At 43.2% G+C, this 23,398-nt stretch overlaps 1 pseudogene; it reads right to left on the reverse strand.

The window, feature by feature from the left end:
• Nucleotides 1-10,987: 10,987 nt before the first annotated feature.
• Nucleotides 10,988-11,105, reverse strand: LOC126485817 (5S ribosomal RNA; annotated as a pseudogene).
• Between the last annotated feature and the right edge of the window lie 12,293 nt (nucleotides 11,106-23,398).

Raw genomic sequence — 23,398 nt, forward strand, 5'->3', positions numbered from 1 at the left:
GGAGGGAGCATCTGGATCTAGCTTGCCAATAATCAGGTTTGCAATGTAACGGCCAAGACTGTCAGTAGTTTCATCCACAGAAATCCATATACAAGATTCTCCAACATCCTCTCGGATTCTGAGCAATGCAGCATTGTAAGCCGAATCCACATAATTCTAACGTGAAGTTGACTCTGCAGGAATAGACTGATCGCAGTACTTCTCAAGAAAACCTCTGACAATAGGGTTTTCTAGTTTCCCAAAGGGGATATTTGCTGCCACAAGTGCATGACACAAACCACTGAAGAACTTGTTTTTTTCGGAGGATTCATCAGATTTATTGGTTAAAAGAGTTTGCTTCAATTTTGACTTTCGTTCAACATTAGCTTTATGTGCGATTCCATCTGCATGCTGAGTTAAGTGAGATTTCTCAACACTCGAAACCTAATACGAGAGAAAAGGGAAATGCAGTTTAGAATCGCATATAAAGAGTATTTAGTATTACTAAAGGATAGCAATAAAAAAGAATCCTAAGTGACAGTCTAAGAAAAACGTCAACTAACCTTGTTGCATGCTTGGCAGATAATAATTTTCCCATCTGTTGTATAATGCGGAAAATCTTGCAGCCACTGCCTTATATGAGTAGACTTTGAACTAGCTGTTTTCGGCATGGCGTAGTATTCTCACACAGAAACTAGAATTTATTTTGAACTTAGAACGTCAGTAACACTTAACACGTCGGTCGCTACACAATATATTAATTTGTTTTGGCTGGGAAAAAGTGAACGATGACCTGTTATTTTTTCCTTTTACTGCGGTGTATGGGAACGGTAGGGGAAGTACCGTACTCGTTGCTGGACATATGGCACCTGACAGATGGCCGCCCCTTCTGAACAAGCGAATGGAATCTACCGGTGCTTCAGATGAAAACATCTTACTACTGGCAAATTATTTTTCGAACCGGAAAATTCACGAAACAGAGTAGTTTGATAGAACTGCCTGTAGACAGCAGCGAGAATATGCGCGAAGGGCAGTAATTTAACTATAGAGGGCATCTACGATTAACAGTGTGACTTTTTAATCCGTGCTCAGCTTAAAAGGCCTATGAAACCGTTTCTTTGCGAAAATACACAGCTGGCCAGAATCCTAAGAACGAAATATTTTGAAATATAACATTTAGTACTCCCACGTTCGATTTTAATGTGTAACTCAAATCTTTGACCGGTTCACATTCGCTCACCGAAGTTAAGCACTGTTGCGCTCGGCGCGTACTTGGATGGGTGACCATTCAGGCGTGCCGAGTGCTGTTGGTAGTAAGGCAAACAAAGGAATTGTAAACAGTCTCTAACGGCCTTCGCCTTCGACGAGACGTAAAGCCCTAAGTTTACTTCCTTTTTCTAATCTTTGAAAACACAAGAACTCTATGTCAGATTAACGAAATAGGTAATTTTTAGTATTTTGATGCCGAAATAGGCAAAATCAGGCGTCAGCGTCGAAATACGCAATTTTAGGTCCTATGGAACTAACGGTATTCAGTTTAGTTAGTCATGAAACGTATAAGTACCAACGTATATGCAAATTGGAGCTTAGGAAAAAAAATAGGTTTTAACCTAAAGATCCGTGATCAATTTTTTACATATGAATAATAAAACACCTAGAAAGAGTATTTGGTATTAACAGGGATAGCGATATCAAAAATAAAGAAAGACCGAAGTGTTAGGCAAATACGAAGCATGAGCGCATAGCCGGCCGCGGTGGTCTCGCGGTTCTAGGCGCGCAGTCCGGAACCGTGCGACTGCTACGGTCGCAGGTTCGAATCCTGCCTCGGGCATGGATGTGTGTGATGTCCTTAGGTTAGTTAGGTTTAAGTAGTTCTAAGTTCTAGGGGACTGATGACCACAGCTGTTAAGTCCCATAGTGCTCAGAGACATTTGAACCATGAGCGCATATCAACTAGTCACCTTGCTGCACGCTGGGCAGAAAATATTTTTTCTATCAGTCGTATAGTGTGGAAAAACTTGGAACCACTGTCTTATATGATGAAATAGGTACTTTATAGGATATTAAAGCCGATATAGGCAAAAATAGGCACTAACGTCGAAATAGGCTTTTTTAGGTCTTATAGAATTAACGCTATTAAATGTAAATAGTCATGAAACGCATAAGTACAAAATTTTATGCAAATAGGAACTCAGGAACAAAATAGGTTTTTACCTAAAATCCGCGGTCTAGTCATGACCGCTCACAACAACCTCTGAAAAAGTACACTGGTGCAAACCTGAAACACACCAGATAACTTTAAACAAAAAAATTTTAACAACTCACACAAACATGTAAAATATGCACTCCGTAACAGGAATGGAAATGGTACAACCCTCCAATTATTTGCCACCGAAAGTGCATCTTTTTCGTTTTTTAAAGGACTCTTACTAGTTGAGTTTTAGAAATGAAATCACAACCCAGCACCATATTTACCGGCGAACTAGCAACGAGAGCAAAGGTCATTGGCCACGAAAACTGCCCTACGGTAATACCACCGTTATCCCACCCCGCTAGAGGCAACACCTGGCCATTGGCCACAAGACATCTCCGAAGTGGGATTTTTTTGGGTCTCAGTTTGGTAAGATTGCCAAAATCCAGAAACCAAGCCTCATTAAGCAAGGAATACGTGCTACCAGTATCTAATAAATTGCACAAATGTTTCTGATTCAAATTAAGACAACTATAAGGCAGACAGAACCGGAAATCAGCAGCTACGGCACGCCCCTCACTAAACAATAAGTTACTGCTGGAAATGTGCCGCCTGCCCTTATGTCACTTAGTACTTCTTGCCCTACGTAAGACCGGACAACTCCTAACCAAATGCGTACTAGCCCCACACCGAAAACATTTCCTGTTTACGCCTTGATAATTACTACCTGGCTGATCGCTCTCCAAAATTTTCTTTCACTTGTCCCAACACACTAACATTCCTAGAGTCCTCGCTTAACTTTAGCGCAGATGCAGAAGTAACAACAACAGAGAGCTCTTCCCAGGCCTTCGGGGGTGACTTGAAAATAAAATTTATTTTGTCAGCAGGCGCCATCCCTTCCAAAAACTACTGCAATTAATTGTTCTTATGATAAATCACTTAGCAAGGCCTGCGAAGACACGCTTACCCTTTCCACATACATCGACAAATCTTCACTAGCGGTCTGCACCTTCCACATATATTGACATTCTAGATGTCAATATATGCCCTCTGTAAGTCACTCAGCGATAATCAGTTGCCTAAGTTGTAACAAGAACCCCTCCGAAAGAGCTCTAGAAATTAATTCGTTACACTTCCCCTTTGCTAACGGTTATAGCAAAGCTAACAGGGTGGGGTGAGAGATTTGAAAAGCACACGAATGCTGCTTCAAATAAACCAGTAACCACAAAATTTCCTCTATCTTCGCCAACGATTCTACACTTAATTCTCCTGCATCCTTTAACAGAAGTGCAATCGGGTTAGGTAGCTTTGCGAAAAACTCCGAGTTAGACTCAATTCCGCGATTTAGGTTATTCAGTTCGCTTCCTGCCCGCGCCGTATCAACTTGGACATGGCCACTAGATTCTTCGGAGCTAGACACTAACCCAGTTAACCTAATCTGCAACTCAACCACATCCTTACGATCAGCCTCGTTTACAACAGGTTGTTCTAAACCAGAGACCCGGTTAACACGCGCACCAAATGCGCGCGTAGTTCAGCTAATTGCTTGCGACTCGGTTGATCAACAGAAAACCAGTCTAAATGTTGTTGGAACTCACAGACCTGTCCTGCCGCCGCTGCCATGGCTGTCGGAAAAGAACCAATAACTTCCGGTTAAATTTGGACCGGATTGAGCAAGGCATCTTTTAAATCCACAAGCAACTCAGGTTGGTTGGTTGGTTTGGGGAAGGAGACCAGACAGCGAGGTCATCGGTCTCATCGGATTAGGGAAGGACGGGGAAGGAAGTCGGTTGGTTGGTTGGTTGGTTTGGGGAAAGAGACCAGACATCGAGGTCATCGGTCTCATCGGATTAGGGAAGGACGGGGAAGGAAGTCGGCCGTGCCCTTTGAAAGGAACCATCCCGGCATTTGCCTGGAGCGATTTAGGGAAATCACGGAAAACCTAAATCAGGGTGGCCGGACGCGGGATTGAACCGTCGTCCTCCCGAATGTGAGAGCAACTCAGGAACAGTGCCTTCTTTGTTTACATTACGGATGCGCAACTCACATAATATTTACTGTTTGCCCAGCAGGACGAACCCTGGACATTCTCTGGCCACCATGACCTGAAACGTGCTGCTAATCAGTCACTTGGCCAAAGCAAAATATTACTAAATTACAAAGAAAGTACAACCATAGAATGAAATTTTCACTCTACAGCGGAGTGTACGGTGATATGAAACTTCGTGGCAGATTAAAACTGTGTGCCGGACCGAGACTCGAACTCGGGACCTTTGCCTGTGAAAGGCAAAGGTCCCGAGTTCGAGTTTCGGTCCGGCACACAGTTTTAATCTGCCAGGAAGTTTCAAGTACAACTATAATTCCATCAGTTACTCAGAGTAGTAGCCAGAACACAAACCACGCTCTGCTACCAGTAATTAACCGTGAATTTAGTTTCAAATTTTTTTTCTTAAAGAATTTACTTTATGTACTGGCGATTCATCAAGAACATCGACACATTTAATCGCACTAGGTGAGCTTGGAAGTCGTTGCCAGGTAGTAACTGATGGAAAAATCACTTAACAAATGTGAATTTATTCCTAAAAGCTTTTCAAAACAGATTTAAAATTATAAGCAGAAAAGCACACTCGAAATATCAAGTTACTGTTTTATTTAGAGGTAAAGAACAATATTAACAGTAGGAGCCTTTGGGCTGAGAAGCTTGCCTTCTCCCTTTCAACACTGCCGTAGTCATGACTGCTCACAACAGCCTCTGAAAGAGTACACTGGTGCAAACCTGAAACACACCAGATTTCTTTAAACAAAATATTTTTAGCTACTCACACAAACATGTAAACTATGCACTCCGTAAGAGGAATGGAATTGGTGCATTATTTGTCACCGAAAGTGCAATTTTTTAAAGGATTCTTACGGTGGAATGGTGGCAAACTAATAACCTAAAATGGCTATTCAAATAAAACCCACAAAATGCAGACTTACATAAAATGTACAACATGCTCTACATTACACGTATACCACCTTGCAAGATGATAAGCAAGATAGAAACATATATCAAGAATTTGGCCTTTAAGCAATAAATTCGTCAACACCGAATCCGACAAACATGACAGAGGCAGCTATTAACGTATGGCACATTAACAAGGCGGGACGGGTTGTGCGGTGTTACTAAACAAGCCGAACCGCAGATTGCTCTAAACCTCCTCAAGTTCACAAGGAAAAAACGGACCACCCAATTCACAATTACCACCTTCCCGCGGGTGGAGAAACAGACGAATGGTGGGACGACCCCAAAACAAAGCGGCTGATGACCTCACCAAGAAAACAAGTAGAATTTAACAAGTAAATTAATCAACATATCTCCAGTCACTTAACTTCTAATAAACTGCGCTTTCTGGCGAAGACCTGGCGCAGCACCCCCAACGCTCTCCCGAACCGTCCGCTGCCAGCCGCTTCAACGGACGCAGGAAGGAGCGCCGACCTCCCGTCTCACTGCGTCGCAGCTCGCCCCGGCCAGCCCAATGTCGTGGTTTAGCTCCTGTTGTTCTCGTGTCAACCGCGAAGCCACTACCCATTTCTATACGGCGCTGCCCACTGGACTCACGTGGGGACCTCATATGCGCCGACGCTCCAGGTCGACAAGTCTTCTCGTGTCTCAGTGCGCGACCAACCAATCGACCGATCCAACCGCCAAGGACCGTTGCCCGAGCGGCCTAACGCGCAGACTCAGATGCAGGAACTCAGCCCCGACCGGGCGACCACTAGCTGAGTTCTGTTACTGGTGGAGTGACAAGACTCTCATTTTGTTGCCTTAAGGTCTGATCCAATCAACAGCACTCTAACGACAGACTGACACTAACTGCCGCACAAATTTAAATGAGAGACAGACCAGCAACTGGTGACGCGAGACTGACCTAGCCTCACTCCGACTGATCCCATGATGAGCTGATAGCGCCCCTTAAATGCACGTGAACAGGCAACCTTTCCGCTTTCGCACCAGAGGGAAACACCAAAGCTACAATTACCACAGCGGCGCAACCTCCAGAAACGGAGGCCGATTGCTTCGCACAACGCGCTGCGGCGTGCTCTTCAAAACAGCAATTTTTTACTACCGCTCAGATCCCGTACCAAATACAACATTCAAAGCTCTCATAGTATCACAATATTTCCAAACAAAATGGAAAAGCTCACAAAGTACAGACAAAATACAATTTTATAAGGGTGAAGTTATCCAACTGTGTAATTGACTAAACACGTGTCACTGATGTAGTAATAAAAAAATGTTTGTCTCTCTCAGTTAAATGGTCAGATAGCTGTGTAATTCTGTGTTACAGAAATATGGTCCGATGTGTAAAGTTGTATATACAAATACCATATTAGCTAGGGCTCCTAGTGCTTACCACACGCGTGTACCCCCTGAGGATTAATGTAATTATACCCTCAGGTGTTACAGATTACAGCAATGGAATGAAATGTATCACCGAAAACTTTCTTTGTATCATTGTAATTCAAAAATCTTTAAAAATAAATGTTTTACGTACAAAATTAATCACTCAAATACGTGTACTGTAACGCTAAACTGTGCATTTTGTTGTAAGATAATCTCTGTTATTACTTAATGGTAAAAATGTGCCAAGTGTCATAATTATCGTCGTCCGTAAGCAAAGTTCTGCAGAAGTCAATGTACTTACTTCGTAATAATCATAAGTGAAATATTATGTGTATAGATATCGTGGTTATTATGTACATTAGCGTGATCAATAAAGTACTTTACTTTAATGTATTATTGTGCTACAGAAAACGCTGTCTCATTGTAGCTATACCACAAAATTACTACCAAAACATGTTTTACTTTCCAGAATAATACAGAAAAACTGTGCAGATATAAAACAGGTACAGCTCAAAAACAATAATATAAATTGTGTCACTCATTAGTAGTGTCGTAATGTAACTGTGTAGCTGTCAAATAAACTAAGCACTCTGTCATTCTGGAGGGATGCTGATTCAGTTTTTCAGAATAGCAAATGGGACGTTGCAGTACAGAAAATGGCCCAGAGATCACCAGTGTGTGTGTGTGTGTGTGTGTGTGTGTGTGTAATGAGTGAAGTGTTATGAAACAATGTATGAATAGTGTGTGCAGTGACTGATAGTGAGATGTGAGTGAACAGTGTGGCATTACATTTTTTAATAAGTTATTTGTAAAAAACGTATTGTATACCAGTAGTAAATCTAATGATTGTCTGTAACTAGAAGTCTGTAAATATATGTGTTTACAAGTTAGGTTATTTCAAATTGATCGAAACTTGTAAATACTTTGACAAGTCCTAAATCCTTGTAAAAAGGAATCTATGGATGAATAAAGCTATTACTACTACTATTACTACAAACTTTCATAGACTGTAGCAAAGAACCATTCTCCTTACACCAGTTGTCAATAAAAAACTGCATTACAATCGGAGCTATCGTTTGGACTTTATGATGCCACTGACTTACACATACACTATGTGATCAAAAGTATCCGGACACCTGACTGAAAATGACTTATAAGTTCGTGGTGCCCTCCACCATTAATACTGGATTCAATATAGTGTTGGCCCAGTGTTGGCCCACCCTTCGGCTTGACGACAGCTTCCACTCTCGCCATCATACTTTTAATCTGGTGCTGGTAGGTTTCTTGGGGAGTGGCAGTCCATTCTTCACGGAATTCTGCACTGAAAAGAGGTATCGCTGTCGGTCGGTGAGACCTGGCACGAAGTCGGCGTTCCAAAACATCTCGAAGGTGTTATACAGGATTCAGATCAGGACGTTGTGCAGGCCAGTCCATTACAGGGATGTTATTGACGTGTAACCACACTGCCACAGGCTGTGCATTATGAACAGCTGATCGATTGCGTTGAAAGATGCAATCGCCATCAACGCATTGCTCTTCAACAGTGGGAAGCAAGAAGGTGCTTAAAACATGAATGTGGGTCTGTACTGTGATAGTGCCACGCATAACAACAAGGAGTGCAAGCCCCCTCCACATCACAACACCACCGCCTCCGAATTTTACTGTTGGCACTACATATGCTGGCAGATGACGTTCACCGGGCGTTCACCATATCCGCACCCTGCCATCGGATCGCCACGTTGTGTACTGTGGTTCGTCAGTCCACACAACGTTTTTACACTGTTCAATCATCCAATGTTTACGCTCCATATACCAAGCGAGGCGTCATTTGGCATTTACCGGCATGATATGTGGCCTATATCTTAAGCAGCCGCTCGACCATCCAATCCAAGTTTCTCACCTCCTGCCTAATTCTCGTAGTACTTGCAGTGGATCCTTATGCAGTTTGAAATTCCTGTGTGATGGTCTGGACAGATGTGTGCGTATTACACATTACGACCCTCTTCAACTGTCTGTGGTCTCTGCCACTCAACAGACGAGGTCGGCCTTTACGCTTTGGTGCTGTATGTCTCCCTTCACGTTTTCGCTTCACTTTCACATCCGGAACCGTGGACCTAGGGATGTTTAGGAGTGTGGAAATCTCGAGTACAGACGTGCGACACAAGTGACATCCAATCACCTGACTAGGTCGAAGTCCGTGAGCTCCGCGGAGCGCCACATTCTGCTCTCTCGTGATGTCTAATAACTGCTGAGGTCTCTGATATGGAGCACCTGGCATTAAGCGGCAGCAAAATGCACCTAATATGAAAATCGTAAGTTTTTGGGGGGTGTCCGGATACTTTTGATCACATGGTCTATGAACACACTTTATAAACCCCTCTGTTTGCGTGACCGGTTAATAAGGTTCAAATGGTTCAAATGGCTCTGTGCACTATGGGACTGAACATCTATGGTCATCAGTCCCCTACAACTTAGAACTACTTAAACCTAACTAACCTAAGGACATCACACAACACCCAGCCATCATGAGGCAGAGAAAAGCCCTGACCCCGCCGGGAATCGAACCGGGGAACCCGGGTTAATAAGGGAAGAAGTTCAGTAAAAGAGTTCTGGAACCCATGTATCACATCCAATTGGAAGAGCCCACTTCGATTTGTTTGGCTATGAAATATAGTACAATAGAAAAAATTTGTTGCGCTCTGAGAGACGATCCATCGTAGTTGAGGGTTAACAAAAGCAGATTTGCCACAATGCTTATAGCACTGGATTGTGGATACGTTACTTACCTCTCTTGACGTCCGGAACTGAAAACACAGTAATATTTGGGCATTGCGAAGCTGATTACAATCTGTACACGCTACAATACTCACGGCAACAAAACAGTGACGAGAGGGCTACGTCAAGGTCTCGAACTTGAATGCGTCAATTGACAGGTCATGTAAACGCATTCCACAATATGGTATTAGGTATGGGATATGATATGGAAATAAAGTGTAAAACATGTTTACAATGCTAAAAATGTGAGAAGTTACGTGTTGAAACATCCCATGACAGAGACTTAAATTCGATTTGTAAAACCCGGAACATTTACTGGTCCCAGCTGGACCCGATCAGGACAGGGAGATAGGACTCCAAAACCGGATCTGTCCCGGCCAAATTGGGACGTCAGGTCACGTTAATTGGTAGGCTATGTGGAGGGGGAACTGAAAAAGACACTTTTTTTCGTCAGACGGCTCACAGAGGGCAGGGTATTACGAGTCACTGTAGAGGCTCTCGCGCCCCCAGTGAATTACATACTTCTATGTCTTTAATTCTCTCCAGCGTGTTACGCTCTACGGAACTTCTTGCGTATATAAGTCGATTGTCGGTAAATGTAATTCAGAAAACTGTGCCCCTGAATTGAGGGCGATCTGTTGTGAATTTGTTATTTACCTTCATTGTTAGCTCAGTGTAATTTTTTTCCTATTGTGAACATTTGCATTAAAGTTAGGATTTAATGTTTGCTTTTAAACGTTTATTAGCAGCTGTGTTTAAGTTGAGCATATAGTTTTGCTCATGTGAGCAGTTATTTAAGTTTAAAATTTTACAGTTTAAGTTCACAGAGGGCACGCATGCCTGTTCAAGGAACGGCCGCTCGTGAGGAGTACAAAAGGTTTGGGCAAAGCATCATGGGCTAGCAGTGAGCCTATTCTGTAGTGATCTCTTGGAGCAGACAGTTGCTGTCGGAACGCAACGCATTTCGTCGTTGCAATGTGTGGTGCCGCCTCATAGAATTGCCTTAGGTATTGAGTCTGTGTGAGCTGTCCTGCACTCCTATTGGGATGTTTTTGGTGTCGCTCCACCCCGCTTGGATTTGGTTGACCACCCTGCTGGCTACTATTGTTCTCTAGTGAGCTGTTTGATTCGAACTTTACTGGCTTGGAGGTTTATCCTCTGATAGTCAATGCTCCCTTGCCTGCAGTGTAGTCTATTCTCCAATGTAATGTCAGCGTATCTAAACCCGTTAAGAAGCCCGACACCTGATGGCAATTTCATACATTGTCACTGATGCCAAGGTATAATATTGCAAGGATAGTTTTTTCATATAATCTTTAAACAAGTAATTTTATGGACATCTGAAGTATATTCGGTGGCAAGCTGAGTCACATGGGTTACTTTTGTTTTGATAGTAAGGTCTTCAAGAAGCCATATGACACCGCTATGGGCAATTGTCTGTGAGGCTTATTAAAGCACTCCCTCTTCAGGCCACGAGTGGCCTACCGGGACCATCCTACCGCCGTGTCATCCTCCGTGGAGGATGCGGCTAGGAGGGGCGTGGGATCAGCACACCGCTCTCCCGGTCGTTGTGATGGTATTCTTGACCGAAACCGCTACTATTTTGTCCAGTAGCTCCTCAATTGGCGTCACGAGGTTGAGTGCACCCCGACAAATAGCAACAGCGCAAGGCGGCCAGGATGGTCACCCATCCAAGTGCCGACCACGCCCGGCAGCGCTTAACTTCGGTGAACTCACGGGAACCGGTGTATCCACTGCGGCAAGGCCGTTGCCTGTGAGGCTTGTTGGCTGACATTTTATTAATAATTTGGAGAGTAGAATTTATGAACTGAATCAGGATCTGTCTGATGGCACTTGTTTTTTATGAAAGATATGCTGATGATATTTTTGTAGTGTTGGCAGAAGAGCCAACACCGTGTTGCTAGAGGAGGCCGAAATGCACGCGTTTAAGCTCACGCAGACTGGCGTGAGGTCTGGAACAAGGTAGAGTAATTATACTATCAAGAAAAGAACGTAGCTGCTGGAATACTTAACTTTAATCCATAATTGGAGAACATCGCTCTTAATGATACATGAATTACAAGATCAATAACACATGATAATGGTGCCTTGCTAGGTCGTAGCAAATGACGTAGCTGAAGGCTATGCTAACTATCGTCTCGGCAAATGAGAGCGTAATTTGTCAGTGAACCATTGCTAGCAAAGTCGGCTGTACAACTTGGGCGAGTGCTAGGGAGTCTCTCTAGACCTGCCGTGTGGCGGCTCTCGGTCTGCAATCACTGACAGTGGCGACACGCGGATCCGACGTATACTAACGGACCGCGGCCTATTTAAAGGCTACCACCTAGCAAGTGTGGTGTCTGGCGGTGATACCACAATTTTCATAATTGTGAAGAGCGCTTATGACAAGGTTGTGTTCATTTTTAATTTATTCAATCAGCGGCACCCGAAGATTAAGTATACGTTGGAAGTTGAAATGGATAGGAATTTGAGTTTACTCAATTTGCTTATTACGAGACGTGATGAGAGCCTTGTCTTCTCAATTTTTTTGAAGCCATTGCAGTCGGACGCCATAATATGCAGTAATTCCAATCATCCTACTAGACACAAGGTAGCCTCCTTCCTACCATGATAGCATGACTGTTGAGTTTGCCTCTGAATGAGGACGAAGTTAATATACAGTTAAGCATTTTGAAGCAGGCTGCGGTGCCTGATGGCTATCGGCAATCGCTTGTCTCCAGTTTGTACGGGAAGCGTAGGCAGGTGAAACCACCACGGCCACATGATATAAAAAAGTACCTAATGTTGCACTATACGAGACCAATTTCCGAAAAAGAGTCCCGCTCCTTCCCAAAAAGATGCAGGATTCCGTACCGGGATGGGAAACCAAGTTATAAGTTGAAACATAGGCCCGACGAGCTGGAAGGGGGTATTGGCTGGGATAAATGTAATTCATTCGACGTATGCAAGTTGGAATGCGTATCCTGAGAATCAGTTTCTCTAGGACAAACGGGTAGAAGTCTCGTCATCCGCTTTAAAAAACATGTAGCTCCTTCTAATAGGACAGCGTTTGGACATCATTTAAAAAATTAGGGTCTTCGGGTTGGTATTATAGACAATAAACTTGAGGTTTTTGCATCACGTATCGAAAGGTATGCGGTTGGGTATTTTGCAGCAAATAGAGATTTGTAAGGGCAAAGCAAAGGGGCCAGATAAAGTGTTGAACGAACAAGTCGATTTTCGGTTTGCAACTTGTGTTTCCCCTACCCCATCGCCCTATTCACCTCCCTTCTGCCATTTCATAAAATACATGGCATGTTTTACAGTATGTGGTTCTGTTCTTACATCGTTATAATATTCTTTTGCTGATAAACCGAGGAGTACAGCTCCTGTTTTAAATATGGAGTATGTCTGTGGTGCCTATGAAAGGCTGCTGCTGGTTGGATAATAAATTTTCTGGGTTTATTGTGCCTTTACACTGCTTGTAGTGCAATGTCTACATCTACACTACAGCTGCGTGATTACTCTGCTATTCACAATAAAGTGCCTGGCAGAGGGTTCAATGGACCACCTTCAAGCTGTCTCTCTACCGTTCCACTCTCGGACGCCACGCGGGAGAAACGAGCACTTAAATTTTTCGGTGCGAGTCCTGATTTCTCTTATTTTATCGTGATGATCATTTCTCCCTACGTAGGTGGGTGCAAAGAGAATGTATTCGCAATCGGAGGAGAAAACTGGTGATTGAAATTTCATGAGAAGATCCAGTCTCAACGAAAATCGCCTTTGTTTTAATGATTGCCACTCCAATGCACGTATCATGTCTGTGACACTATCTTCCCTATTTCGCGTTAATAAAAAACTAGCTGCCCTTCTTTGTACTTTTTCAGTGTCATCCGTCAGTCCCACCTGATGCAGGTCCCACACCGCACAGCAATACTCCAGAATAGGGCGGACAAGCGCAGTGTGAGCGGTCTCTTTGGTAGACCTGTTGCACCTTCTAAGTGTTCTGCCAATGAATCACAGTCTTTGGTTTGCTCTACCCACAATATTATCTATGTGATAGTTCCAATTTAGGTTATTTTTAATTGTAATCCCTAAGTATTTAGTTGAATTTACAGCCCTCAGATTTGTGTGACTTACCGCGTAATCAAAATTTAGCTGAGTTCTTTCAGTACGCATGTGAATAACTTCACACTTTTCTTTCTTCAGGGACAATTGCTACTTTTCGCACCATACAGTTACAGATATCTTATCTAAATCATTTTGCAAGTCGTTTTGATCATCTGATGAGTATGTGTTTGGCATATTATGAAATGGTTACTGGTTCATTATGTGGTCTTCACCACTAAATTATTAAAAAATTTTTTTTTTTGTTTCCTTTATGTTAGCATACGTTATCTGTACGTTTACTACTGGTTTCTCCGTTCTTCGTGGGAGTTATTATTTATTAGATTGTAAAAAAATAGCATATAGATTTTTTCTGGTCAAATTTTTAGTAATCTTCTCTTATTAATGTTCTCTTATTACTGATAATGTATTTACATTTATGCCGTGCTGTCCACTTAGCCTCCTCCCTTTATGAGCCTTCATCCTCATCTTCCTCCTTTTCCCCATTTCTCAGCCCTCCCCTCTCCTCGCCCCTCTCCCGTCCCTTCGCCCAACAACCACTCTCCAACCCTACGTGCCCATGGGTGTGGTTGTGTTATGTCTTCCTCTGGATGGCAAGTACATTTTTGGTGCCTTGAATAACGACGACTTGTGATTTGAGATTTGTTTTTACGTAGGACACATTGTAACAAAGTCGTTTTATCTTCACGGAATTTGTAAAGTTTGATGTGCTGAAAAAAACTGTGGAAAGTAAAATGGATTGTCAATCTTATGTTGTTTTATTTACTTTTCGTACTAATGTTGGTGTTCAGTTTTAGAGACTTTTACGTGCCTACGTGGCATACAGATTTGTAATACCGCCAATACGTGGCGTTGTTGTGTATTACTGGTCAATAATTTTACCAATTTCACTTTTTTTGTTAAAGATTTAAAGAGAGTTCTGCTATTGCGTTGATTTCTTTTAATACTAATGTTGCTATTCGCAGTTAATGACTTTGCGTACTTATATGACATACAACTTCGTAATACGCGGCGTAGGTGTTGTTTTGTTTTACTGTTCTGTGGTTTTAAATAGTTGACAGTTCTCGGAAACGGATTTAAAAAGTAATAATTTTATTGCTGATTTGCATGGTTTCACACTTAACGTTTTTTACGTGCCAAAATGGCATAATGGTTCAAATGGCTCTGAGCACTGTGGGACTCAACTGCTGAGGTCATTAGTCCCCTAGAACGTAGAACTACTTAAACCTAACTAACCTAAGGACATCACACACATCCATGCCCGAGGCAGGATTCGAACCTGCGACCGTAGCGGTCTTGCGGTTCCAGACTGCAGCGCCTTTAACCGCACGGCCACTTCGGCCGGCTCCAAAATGGCATACAATTATGTAATATGGTCCTTCCGTGTATTACTGGTAAGTGTTTTTAAGTATTTGACTCTTTACAGTAAAGATTTAGAAACTGTGGTGTCACCGCCAGACACCACACTTGCTAGGTGGTAGTCTTTAAATCGGCCGCGGTCCGTTAGTATACGTCGGACCTGCGTGTCGCCACTATCAGTGATTGCAGACCGAGCGGCGGCACACGGTAGGTCTAGAGAGACTTCCTAGCACTCGCCCCAGTTGTACAGCAGACTTTGCTAGCGATGGTTCACTGCCTACATACGCTCTCATTTACCGAGACGATAGTTTAGCATAGCCTTCAGCCACGACATTTGCTACGAATTAGCAAGGCGCCATATTCTGTTATTATTGATATTGTCAATCATGTACCGTCAAGAGCGACGTTCATCATTAATGGATTAAAGTTAAGTATTCCACCAGCTACGTCCGTTTTTCAAAATTCTAATTTCCTTGTCCTGTTCCAGACGTCACGCCAGCCTGCGTGAGCTAAAACGCGTGCCTTTTGGCCCCCTCTAGTAACACGGTGTTGGCTCTCCTGCACAACAGAAACAGTATTAAATTTATTGCGAGCTCGTACGGTTATTGTATGAATTGTTATTTTCTTGATGGTCGGAAAACATTTTCTTAAATAAAAAGGTTCCCATATCATGACAGGGCGACCCATTCCTGCGGTTTCCTTACGACAGAGGAGGGAGTAAACTGCTAGTTATCTCTATGCAACATTTCACATTTTGCTGACATCTTCTGAAGTGCCATTTTCGACTTTGTTGTATAAGATTAAAACGATGTGTTCAAATGGGTCTGAGCACTAAGGAACTTAACATCTGAGGTCATCAGTCCCCTAGAACTACTTAAACCTAAGTAACCTAAGGACATCACACACATCCATGCCCGAGGCAGGATTCGAACCTGGGACCGTAGCGGTCACGCGGTTCCAGACTGGAGCACCTAGAACCGCTCGGCCACAACGGCCGTCAAATCTATGTGGTCTGTAGCTTCGGCATTTGCTGAAGAATTAGGTAAGAACTTAATTATGTTTGAATTTAAATTTGGTTTTGTGCCCTGTAGGTTGATTTGAAAATGGGCCCCGGCCCGAAACTAGTCATCGAATGAAGCATAAAATATTTTTAACTTGGACTGGTTTTTCGTTCTATTGATTAACCACTGTCCCAGTCTGCGAGCAGCTCTGTAGTGATAATGGGCGTTATTGCCTCAATATGTGACTGACTGATAACATCGTTCACAGCATGCTACATCGTTGTCAGGCTGCTGTCAGAGGAGGTCTCATCCCATACTACTTTAACCAGTTGTCAGAATGTGTGTGCATATCCGTTAAGTTGCAACAAACATAAGAACGATTTTGTCGACCGTTATGCACGTTGCAGTAGTTAAATTTTGTATTCTTTACATTGTTTCTACTTTACTGGCACCTGTTTATATTGTTTTGTCGTAAAATAACCGCAACGTTGCAAAATTTCCGTTTTTTGCTGTAATTTTGGACACCATTGTATTTGGTCTCTCGTGAAATCTATTATCCTCCCTTAGTGTCCCATAGCGTTCTTCATTAATGTAGATACAGTACCTTGAAATATTAGGTGTGTATTTTTGAAACCTCTGTACTTTTTAACGTGCTTGAAATCAGGAGAAGTATTGAGGGTTAGAATGATGTAATGGAAAGTAAGATAGCTGCTACACAATTATGCCATTATACGCGCCGAGTAAGGGTAACAATCGAAATATGAATTTCATGCAGGAATCTTCAAATACAGTTTCGGAAGTGTTGTATGTGTCAACGGAATCGACAAACTAACTTTTGTTCTGTTGCTATAAATATCTCTGACTGTTAGAATGAAATATAGAAATCACTAGATGCAATAATTAGGCTACGTTTAAGGACTTTGTTTCTGGGTGTCACGATGGACTATGCTTGGATAATTGTATCACAGAATACGCGTAAAAGATACTCACTTGTGAAACTGGATGTTGTTCTGAAAGTAAAAATTTGTTAGCCGTATAGGTAAGTCTCTATCTTGATTAATGTGGATTCAGTATCTCCTTGCAAAATTGGGTGAGCATTTTTGAAACCTCTGAATTTTAACATATGTCGAATCAATAGCAGTAGTGAGGTTTAGGAAGATGAGACGAGACGTAGAATAATTGCTGCGGAATTATGCGATGCTACCTACAGAGTAGAGGTTGTTTGCTGGGACGGTTACTCGGCTGCTGCCCTCGGGCTGTGCTTTGTGCAGTGAGCTGGACGAAAGCGAGTAGCCGCCACAGCGAGGTTCTTACGCCGCTGTCGCCACCGCGCTGTAACATTTCCAACTACAGCAAGAAACAGACTCTGCAAACAATGACCGCAGCAGAGTGGTCCACATGCGCCGCACAGTATTCAGCGACAAAAATCCATTTCGCCGCCCAAATACAGCGACAGGACCGAGAGAGAATGAACGCTGTTACCCACTGACGTTCGAGCCACAGGCATATGTAACGAAGCAGGGACAACCAACCTCTCTGCTGTCAGCTTACACGAGGTTTTATTTCGCTATTTGCACACGTGTTGTACTGGCCGCCAGAATGCAGGACTGAAATACGGGGTTCACATTTATTTAAAAATATCCGTGAGCCAGTTTGCAGACCTTATGTACCGGGGAGTCAAAATGATAATGGGGTCAACATTACGTATGGCTGTTGCCAGAAAGAAGCAAAGAACATCGCACAGGTGAAAGTCCTACGACGTACATCTACATCTACATGGATACTCTGCATATCACATTTAAGTGCCTCGCAGAGGGTTCATCGAACCACCTTTACAATTCTCTATTATTCCAGTTTCGTATGGCGCGTGAGAAGAATGAACACCTATATCTTTCCGTACGAGCTCTGATTTCCCTTATTTTATCGTTCCTCCCTATGTAAATCGGTGTCAACAAAATATTTTCGCATGCGGAGGAGAAAGTTGGTGATTGGAATTTCGTGAGAAAATTCCGTCGCAACGAAAAACGTCTTTCTTTTAATGATGTCCATCCCAAATCCCGTATCATTTCTGTGACACTCTCTCCCATATTTCGCGATAATACAAAACGTGCTGCCTTTCCTTGAACTTTATCGATGCACTCAGTCATTCCTATCTTGTAAGGATCCCACACCGCGCAGCAGTATTCTAAAAGAGGACGGACAAGCGTAGTGTAGGCAATCTCATTACTAGGTCAGTTTCTTTTTCTAAGTGTCCTGCCAATGAAACGCAATCTTTGGTTAGCCTTCCCCACAACATTTTCTGTGTGTTTCTTCCAATTGAAATTGTTCGTAATTGTAATTCCTAGGTATTTAGTGGAATATACGGCTTTTAGATTAGACTGATTTATCGTGTAACCGACTGCATTCTATCACCGAGGTTATTCGTATTACGTATTATGAAACAGTTGAATTGTTCAAGCTGCAATACTGTGATTCGATAGCAGATTCAAAAACAGATACCGAGTCGTTTGTGGATCGGAGAAATTATCATGGAAGTAAGTGTATTCAGATGTTTCCTGGCGCTCAGTGCTAGGTCCACTGCTTTCCTCTCTGTTTATCGGTATCACTACATCTGGGCTACCTTCTTGTGCCTACCTATTCTGTGCTGGTTACGTCCAGTTATATCTTAACTAGATCAATATTGTTGCTGCCATATTGCGTATGAATCTGAAACTGACTTCTGCATCGCAATGGTCGGAAAACCTGGATTTGAATTTAAAATTTGACATGTCAGAGTGGATCCTGATTTCGCGCCGTAAGTTGGTCACTGAACATTTTTCGGAAATATTCCTCGCACGCTTCCTGGTGATGTATGATTATGCTATAAAAGATCAGAAAATCTCTGCATTATCTTGGCTATCTAAATGAGGAAACTGTCACAACTTATGGGAACTGTCATTTGCCGTCAATGTGTTTAAAAAATTGGATTAATATTTGCCCCTAAAATAAAAAAAATCTGTTCCAGTCATAAGACATATCAAATCTTTACTTCTGTGACGTAACTTACCACTGTAAAAATAGCGGAACTCCAGACAGCTCGAGCTAGCAACGAATGTCTGCGAAAGCTGCGTGTCTTATTCCGAGTTGGTTTATAAGGTTACATTTTCCTCTCCTTAGTTAGGATGGATGCGAACGGATAGACGACCTGAGCGACATACAGTCTGTTTTCTACATGGACTAATTAGTCACACAGGTTCATAACCAATGGTTCAGATGGCTCTGAGCACCATGTGACTTAACTTCTGAGGTCATCAGTCCCATAGAACTTAGTACTACTTAAGCCTAACTAACCTAAGGGCATCACACCCATCCATGCCCGAGGCAGGATTCGAATCTGCGACCGTAGCGGTCGCGCGGTTCGTAACACCATCCTTGTACAAGGTCCAGTAACATTAACGTGATCGCTGCCTGTGTTCGACGTCAACGTGTAAAAACCACCCGCAGGTGGCAGCACCACAAATGAAGGGTATATAAAGTGGGTCGGTGGTGATGCAGAAAACTGTGCAGTCGTTGTCTCAATGCACAAACGGAGTCAGTGATTCATCTGACGTTCAAAAGAGTGTGATTATTGGGTTTCGGAACAAGAGTGGAAGCATATCCGCAAACGTTAAATTTGTAAACTGTTCGCGTACCGCAAATGGTTAAAGCACACTGTGCATAGGAAAATGGCGCCGGCGCCGAGGCTACCGCGGTGCACCACGCACTGTGTGACTATCTATTCTGTGCTGGTTACCATTATTGCTGCCATATTGCGTATGAATCATAAACTGACTTCTGCATCGCAATGGTCGGAAAAATTGGATTTGAATCTAAAACCTAACATGTCACAGATATGAAGATGTGTACGGGCATTAGGCCGGTATTACACTATCAAATTTCTTTGTCAAAGATTTGATCAAAGATGTGGTCAAATATTCCGTCAAACATATTTGACAAAGATCTTTGACGTATCGCTGTCATCATATTTTTCGTCAAAGTTCAAGATGGCTGACAACAACAACTTGTTGTTAACCGCAGCAGTTGCATGTACCACAATTGCACTGTGTTCATATGCGGAAGAGAAGTGGGGGAAAAAAAGGAAACATAGCTGGGTGAAGCCGTGGGTTTTACGAAGACACGATGAAAGCATTCAACAAAACTTGTTACGTGAGCTTATAGTGGAGGACGTCAAGTCGTTCATCAATTACTTAAAAATGGATAAGCGTACATTTCAGTATGTGCTCAATGAAGTGTATCCTCATATCACAAAGCACAAAATTCACTAAAAAACTGCTACATCTGCAGAAGACAGGCTCACTGTAACACTCCGATTCCTTGCTACAGGAGAGGGTTAGGTTAAGTTATGTTAGATCAGGTCTCCAATCTTCGTAATGTATTTTTGTATTCAGCGTGCCTCACGTTGTAAAGCGCCTCATCAGCTTCATACATCTCTATTAATTCTGTAGTTGTCGGCACACACCAATTGTATTTACCCGCAATGTTTATAAAAACACTACAGACGACAGAATCCTGTAGCGATGCTAGCGCTCCATGTGGTAACATGTCACACTGCAGTGAACAGAAGACTTCTTTGATCAAATCTACAGTGAGGCCCTAGATTTGATCAAATATTGGACGACATTTGATGAAGTTCCCTATTACACCATCAAATAGCTTTGACAAAGATACTGGACAAAGATATTTGACAAAGAAATTTGATAGTGTAATACCGGCATTAGACGTGTAACTGTTGAGCAGTTGATAGGCCACATGAGCTAAAGAGGTATCAACAATGTGCCCTCAACGACCGTCCGGCGACCGTTGCTGTGTAAGGGCCTCTGCAGCAGGCGGCTGGTTCGTGCACCCGCGTCGACCGCCGTTCGTGGACGACGAAGGCTTTAATCTGCACGCCAGTGCCGGAGCTGGACATCCACTCAGTGGTGACAGGAGACCTTTCCTGATGAATCACGTTCTATGGCCCATGGGGCGGATGGCCGTTTGCATGTTGGGCCTGAAACATCGGAAAGCAAACACTGTGCGTGAGGTAAGGGGAGCCGGAGGTGCCTATGCTGCCCATGTTAAAATCACAAAGTTTGAGGAACATTTATGAATAAACTACCAAATAGAAAAATTTGAATTTTTTTTTACATAAAGAGTGGTTTAGTATTGCAGTTATGACAGAGGGATTTTGTAGTATCTTTTCTAGTTTCCTTCCAATTATTTTTTTAATGACCCAATTTTTAAAAAAAATAGTTGCTTTATAATTAAACTGAAATGAAACTACTGAACATATTGCCAAATGGCTGTGTTACAATGTAAGTTTGACCACTAGGAGTGCTGTATAAAAATTTCATCTCTCTAGCTTGAGTGTATTTTGAGAAAATGTTCCTTATATTCGAAAAAATCTAATGTACGGGAAATGGCTATCAAAGTTTCTCAATACATTCCTGCACTATAGGATGGATTATCAAGGTCTTCTTCTTCATCCTCCAAAAAATTCCTCTTCTGTCTTCTTTTCTGGCCTGTTGTTCCATCAGACTTCATATGCCTTTCTCTTCTTTCTGCTCCTCTTATCCTTTCTCTGTCAATATTTCTTAGTGCTCGTACAGTGTTCACCCCAGCTGTAAATCCTAATGCCTTCAGAACTTCACACTTCACACTGTTCCCTTGGTTGTAGGTTGCTATTGCATCACAAATGCCAAAATGCAGTGTTTTTATGCTTACAAACACCCTTTTAGGAATCACTTTCCAAATCAAATTGTTTACGCTCTCATTAGGATTCTGCGTCTTTCCGTGTAGACATTTGTGTAACAATTCTGGTTGTGATAAGTCATGAAAAATTGGTTTTATTGTTCCCTCCTGATTCTTCTACATACTGCATATTACCCGCTTTACACAAGAAGTATAATACTACCAACAACAGGCGCAACACTGAACTAATTCGAAACGGTAAACAGCAAAGAGACGATGTTCTGCGCTCTTATTCATTGTAGTATCGCAAATTGGTATTAGTGTTAATTTTTTTTTCCCCACGTTCTTCCTCTTCTTATACACACGATTACTAAAACGTGGCGTCGTAACCAGAGCAAAAGTGTACGACAATATTAAACGGAGCAAGATGTTCGAAATTCTGAGGAAAATAGGAGTAAGCTGTAAGGAAATACGGGTAATATTTGTCACAGAAAACAATGTAGCCAACCCTTGCACACTCGCTGTATGCGTAACATAAGGCGCTGTATGCGTAACAGGCCGAGAAAATCCCAAGCAGTTCGCCAGGAAGTCACGAGAGGGTGTTAGATGCATTCAGCGGCCGCCCATTTCCTTTGCAGGCGTGGGGGAAAATGGTAATGACTCCACTTCTAGGGCGAGTAGAACAATAATTCAAAGTTTACATTAAAGAGGAATGTCCCAATTAATTTTCAGTAGAAAAAAAAAATCGTAATTTTTTGGTTTTGACCACCTCCGGCTCCCCTTAAGGTCTGGGGAATGTTTTCATGCCATTCCCTATAAGAACTCGTCATTGTGAGAGGCAGAATGAATCAACACTAAGGATGCCTCTATTTCTGAGGACCATCTCCATCCCAACATCCAGTTGGTTTCTCCTCGGCACGACGGCATTTACCTCACCAGGAAAATACAACTTGTCACAGAGGTCGCATAATACACTCCTGGAAATGGAAAAAAGAACACACTGACACCGGTGTGTCAGACCCACCATACTTGCTCCGGACACTGCGAGAGGGCTGTACAAGCAATGATCACACGCACGGCACAGCAGACACACCAGGAACCGCGGTGTTGGCCGTCGAATGGCGCTAGCTGCGCAGCATTTGTGCACCGCCGCCGTCAGTGTCAGCCAGTTTGCCGTGGCATACGGAGCTCCATCGCAGTCTTTAACACTGGTAGCATGCCGCGACAACGTGGACGTGAACCGTATGTGCAGTTGACGGACTTTGAGCGAGGGCGTATAGTGGGCATGCGGGAGGCCGGGTGGACGTACCGCCGAATTGCTCAACACGTGGGGCGTGAAGTCTCCACAGTACATCGATGTTGTCGCCAGTGGTCGGCGGAAGGTGCACGTGCCCGTCGACCTGGGACCGGACCGCAGCGACGCACGGATGCACGCCAAGACCGTAGGATCCTACGCAGTGCCGTAGGGGACCGCACCGCCACTTCCCAGCAAATTAGGGACACTGTTGCTCCTGGGGTATCGGCGAGGACCATTCGCAACCGTCTCCATGAAGCTGGGATATGGTCCCGCACACCGTTAGGCCGTCTTCCGCTCACGCCCCAACATCGTGCAGCCCGCCTCCAGTGGTGTCGCGACAAGCGTGAATGGAGGGACGAATGGAGACGTGTCGTCTTCAGTGATGAGAGTCGCTTCTGCCTTGGTGCCAATGATGGTCGTATGCGTGTTTGGCGCCGTGCAGGTGAGCGCCACAATCAGGTGAAGACACAATTTGGTGAAGACAACCAGCATCGCACGCGGAGTGCAAGCTGAGCTTAATATCTGCAGCATAGTGCCCAGAGTCGATCGCGGTCCTCTGGTTTGGAGCCGTG

Source organism: Schistocerca serialis, chromosome 6, assembly GCF_023864345.2.
Source record: "Schistocerca serialis cubense isolate TAMUIC-IGC-003099 chromosome 6, iqSchSeri2.2, whole genome shotgun sequence".
Classification (NCBI taxonomy): domain Eukaryota; kingdom Metazoa; phylum Arthropoda; class Insecta; order Orthoptera; family Acrididae; genus Schistocerca; species Schistocerca serialis.